Source organism: Ixodes scapularis, unplaced genomic scaffold (genome assembly GCF_016920785.2).
Source record: "Ixodes scapularis isolate PalLabHiFi unplaced genomic scaffold, ASM1692078v2 PGA_scaffold7__128_contigs__length_106722199, whole genome shotgun sequence".
NCBI lineage: Eukaryota > Metazoa > Arthropoda > Arachnida > Ixodida > Ixodidae > Ixodes > Ixodes scapularis.
The window spans coordinates 40,222,303-40,227,407 of record NW_024609882.1 but is presented as its reverse complement, the minus strand read 5'-3'; positions in this window follow the sequence as shown (position 1 = coordinate 40,227,407).

The window sequence follows — 5,105 nt, the reverse complement described above, 5'->3', positions numbered from 1 at the left end:
AAACGACGCTTAAGGTATCGCGAGTATCAAATATGGTACAAAATAAGAACTTCCGAATTCTTACTGTTTATAAATGAAAAATCCTTTTCTAAACCAAGATACATGTTTACTTATCAGAAAACGAATTTGCGAACTTCTAAAGTCAACTAATTACACTTCAACATGAGTACCTTTTCAGAGAGCTTATCGTCACGGCGCCGGCAATTTTGTCGCCGTACTTTACCCGCGAAAAGGAAACGTCTCTTTGCCGCCTCCGGTATGAATAAATACCGCCTTGATGGAAGGAATTTCCTGGAGCTTCGGGACATTTTTCCTGGAGGTCTTCATGGCAGCGAAAGACTTCGTCCCTTGGATAGGTTTGTCCTGAACTTGATAAAGACGAATAATCACTGTCTTCGAAGTCGTAGAAGGAGTGAACATGGTGTGATCTAAAGGAGGCCAGTTTTGCCTTATCTCCTGCTTTGAACATTCGGATTTTCAGTTGCTGGTAACTTGAAATTAAGGGGTGCGTCGTAGCTCGTCGTTTTAATCGTTGCTGAGAAACCCAAGGGGGGGGGGGCAGATAAATAAATTAAACAAGAAATCAGGACCCACGGTAACTAGAGGATTTAAGGAAAAATGACTTACTCAGCTGACCATTCTTCGAAAAAGTTTCTTTTATCTCTAAATTTTGGTAATTCTTTTGTACGATTTGAAGAAAATCACTCCCCCCCCCCCCCCCCCCCACACACCCTTTTTAGAAAATGTTATAATGCAGTTTCATATGATAAATTCTGGGACCCCACGCACCGTTCAACATTTGATAACAACTTGCTGTTTCGAGATACCTAAACCTGGGGAAACTATCGCGATACAGTCGATACACCGTAAAAGTATTTCATTCCTGAGATACATATACATTTCTAAAATGTATCTCGATGAGGGCTGAGCAGTATCGCGATAGTATCTTGGAGATACCATCGAGTATCTGCTAGAGCACTGCACGGGACGGATTTTCTAGGCCCTGCCTGATCGGCCCGGTACAGGCACGGCCCGGGTCCGGCCCGAGCCCGACAGAATATTTCATTTCTGTGCCCGACCCGACCCACCCAAATAGAGACAGCCCAGGCCCGGCCAGAGCCCGGCAGAAATTTTAGACAGAAGCTTGCGCCCGACCCAAGCCCGACAGATTATATACATGAGCCCGAAAAAGTTTGCAAGCTTTAACCTAAAAGTGTTCAAGCATCAAGCGAGCATAGTTCATTTAAATTTATTTTAAACTTGGATCGAGTTTTTTTGACACGATAACTATCCCGACTTAGACGATGTATTTTCGAAAATATGGGCGAAATGTGCAGTTCATGAGTGATTTAGTAGAAAAAAAAGTGCCCAATATTTTATTTATGTATTTCTTGAAGAGATAATGGACTCTTCGTTGTTCACTTGGTTTCACAGAGAACTTTCCTCTCTACATGTTTTGTGAAAAAAAAAAAAACAATAACAATCACGCTAGTGCATCTTCAAGCGGCTGTATAAGCATAACATTATCTATAGTTAGCTTATCTTTGATGGCATAGTGAGGCTCCCTGCACAAAGTGCAAAGTCAAGCTCAAGTTTTTTTGTTTGTTTTTTTAAAGGAGAGGAAAAAGGCGTTTATTTTCTATTCTGCGACTGGAGTGCACTCGTTATTTTGACCGCACTTTCCCACTATGCTGGTGGAATCCACACGTTTCCTTTTATACCCACGAAGGCTTCCCAAATGCAAGACGTCTTTTGTTGTTTGTTTTAACGGCGCGTGAGTAATTTTGCATTTCGCTTGTTTCCTTTCATTGAACCTAAAATATAAATGAGTGCGTTTTTTGTTATCAACAATTTAGAATTTGCGGCACACGACTGTCCAGTCACGGCCCGAAAAATGTTCTGTCCAAGCCCGAGCCCGGCCCGGGCCCGAGAAAACGCGTGCTGCTCGGCCCGAGCCCGTCCCGCAGGCCCAGCCGGGCTTGGGCCTTCGGGCTGGCCCGGGACCGTGCAGTGCTCCTATCTGTATCTCTGTATCAAGATACATTTGCAAAATGTACTTGTATATCAGTAGTAAAATACATTTACGATGTATCGCTTGAATGGCGATACTTTGCCATACATATGTATCTTGTTACATATGTTGCTTTGTTTAAGATGAATTAAAACGATAAAAGTGTATGTTTGATGCAAGCTGCTTCGTAATTTATAATATCAACGCCACCTATTACATAATACATCTCAGTCGCCGACATTTAAGAATATGTGGTTTAATAAAAGTTACGGACAAAATAACAAAATCAGCTCCTCTCACACAGTCCTCTACTTTTTTCCAATTTAGCAGAAAAAACGCTGTAAAGGTGTTGAGTGAAGATAAAGTACGGCCCTGTTGTCTAATCTCCCACACTATGGTTGACTCGGAAACTTATGATACGACAGTTGGAGATGCGCCCTCACGGCAAAACAGGGTTCATTTCGGGCAGACACCTTTTGTCAAGCATGGCACGCAGTCTTCACCGTTCTGAAACTGTGTGGCTCAACGGAAGTGACATGTTTTCTTTGGTGCATGATGATAAATAAAGAGTTCGATGTATGGGGAACAGCATAAAATGGCGCAATAAAAGGCACACTCATAAATTGCAATTTGTGTCACAACGAGCTCTCCACTTAGCACCATTCGGGAACAAATGCACTTCTATCAGTCCGTATCTGTATTCCGGAATACTTTTTCGCCGGTTTAGCAGAAGTATGTCAGGGATATCCCGTTGCGTAAGCAACAAATGTATCTCAGTATATGTATTTTGGGCCTTATATCACATATTTCTCAGTATTTGTATTCCCGAATACTTTTTCGAGTTTCTCTGCCCAGCCCTGATCTCGATATAAATATACAGATATATTTCTGATATACCATCGCAATATATTTGCCTCGTAATTGTAATGCTGCTAAGCACTTCTCACCAGGCATCAAATAATTGTGCATTTTGTTTTCGTTTTTATGTAGCCTAAGCTAAGTGCATTTGAGTTGCGTCCACACTGGTTTACGTTGTAGATGAGAAATGAGTTAGTAAAGTACCACTACGAGCCTGCTACCTATAACGTGCATCATGCTGTAGTCATACACTACCGCACGGTAGTACGACGCTCATGCAAATCAAAACAGGCAGGTCTTCTTTTATTAATAAATAATGCTTGTATAGATAGCACACAACCTACAATACCAGTAAATCATTCGAAAGCGACGCCCCTTTTAAACGAAATTAGAACTTCAGTCGACTGAATAATCAGAATTTGTCAATAGAATACGCAGCTCTTGAAACTCCGTGGTCAGCCTCGAAGGCGCCACAAATTTCTGTGAAGGAGCGGCATAATTCTCGAAGTCGGCCACTCAAGAGAACAGTGTACATTTAAAACCGCGCTTGTGGCAGTAAATCTCAGAGATATATGTGGCGCACTGATGGAAGGAAGATAGACTGGTGTCTTTCTTGAAACACTATCGATATCTGCCGCTACGTGGCACCTTAGAATAGATCGTTCGGTGGCCGCTTCGTTGTTTCTATTTCTTTTGACCATGACTGTACTAAAAGGAGGAGACCGTCTATGACGAGTAGCATGGCGGGATTATTCAGTGTTATCACCTCGCCCGTCTAACAATAGTGTTGTTCCTGCATACTCCAGAACGACAGTCACGTCGCCTCAACACCTCTAATAACCTTCAGCTCATATCCGAATCTACTAGCACATTTAACAAATTGTTTTTGCCTCTCACAATTGTGAACTGGAACGATCTGCTAGAGTCTCTCGTTTCAATCACTGACCCAGTTAATTTTAGTTATTCCATCATCTTATATTTCGCAATGTCGTTTCCTCTGTTGCCATTTTAATCTCTCGTTACCTAACTGGTGTGTGTACCACTTTTGATCGTTGTTGTGTTCTTTTTGAATTGTATAAAAATTACTGTACTTGCCCCCTTTACATGTAATGCCCTCGAAAGTGAGCCTTTATGAAATAATTAATGCAATTAAATGAAATGCCCTCGTCTTTCCGCTATATATGTTGTAATACTTGTTTCTCTGAGTTTTGCACGCACCATGGAAACTTTCCAAAACACGAAAGCACAGGCTTTCACAAACACATATATAAGAGCGACAATTTTAATTAGGTAAATCCTGATCCCGATATTGATTTTAAAACGCAATTATATGGACGATGCAGGCACGATAACGGTCATTATTGAAGCCGAAGTGTGAATAGTTTGATCTGAACCAGCAGTCGGCGAAGTTCTAGTTTAGAATTAAGACTTTATTTTGGCCACGTCCATTATCTTTCGGTCGAAACATTAGATAAGGAAACCTATGCCGAAAGCTAGACAGGTGATTATAGGTACACTAGATGGCGCTTGATTTTGTTCTATATGCTTAATGCTTGTTCCAATGCAAGATCTCTTCACTTACGGTGGGCTGCCTGCTTGTAGCAGCCCTGTTTTTGACGTCTCACCAAAGCGGAGGTTTTGGCTGCGAAACGACACATGCGCAGATGATCCCCCTTTTTAAAAAAAAGCTGTTGAATATGTTACTGTGCATGCGCGGTCTTAAAGTTCACATGGAAAAGCACACTTCTTTACGAACCATTAGCTCTTTTAGAGCTTTTCCTTTTTCGTTAATACTTAAAGAACACGTGTTTCACATAATTTGACCTTTGACCTTTTAATTTGCGGAATAAATTTATGATTATTTGGGGCTCCACATCTTTGCTGCTTTCTAGGCGGTCGACCGGAAATGAATGAAGGTTGCTTTGAGAATTTCAGCGGAATTCAACATCCGCCATATTCCCAACAGATCGTTCAATTACTTCTTCTTTTTTTAACTTTCTTTTTGCCGGAAGCACGGACGAGTCAAAGAAAGTTCAAAGCGACGAGCGTGAAGCAATGAATTTTATCCGGTTTTGAGGCGAATTCAATTTCGTGAAGAAAGAGGGGGCAGTTTGAAAATTGTGTCATTTACTTCATATTGGTTCTACGTGCGATTTAATAAGAAGCTTTGAGTCTCCGGAGCCCTCCGCATAATGACGGTAGTTTGAAAGAATTCATCTCCGCTTTTCGGTAAAAC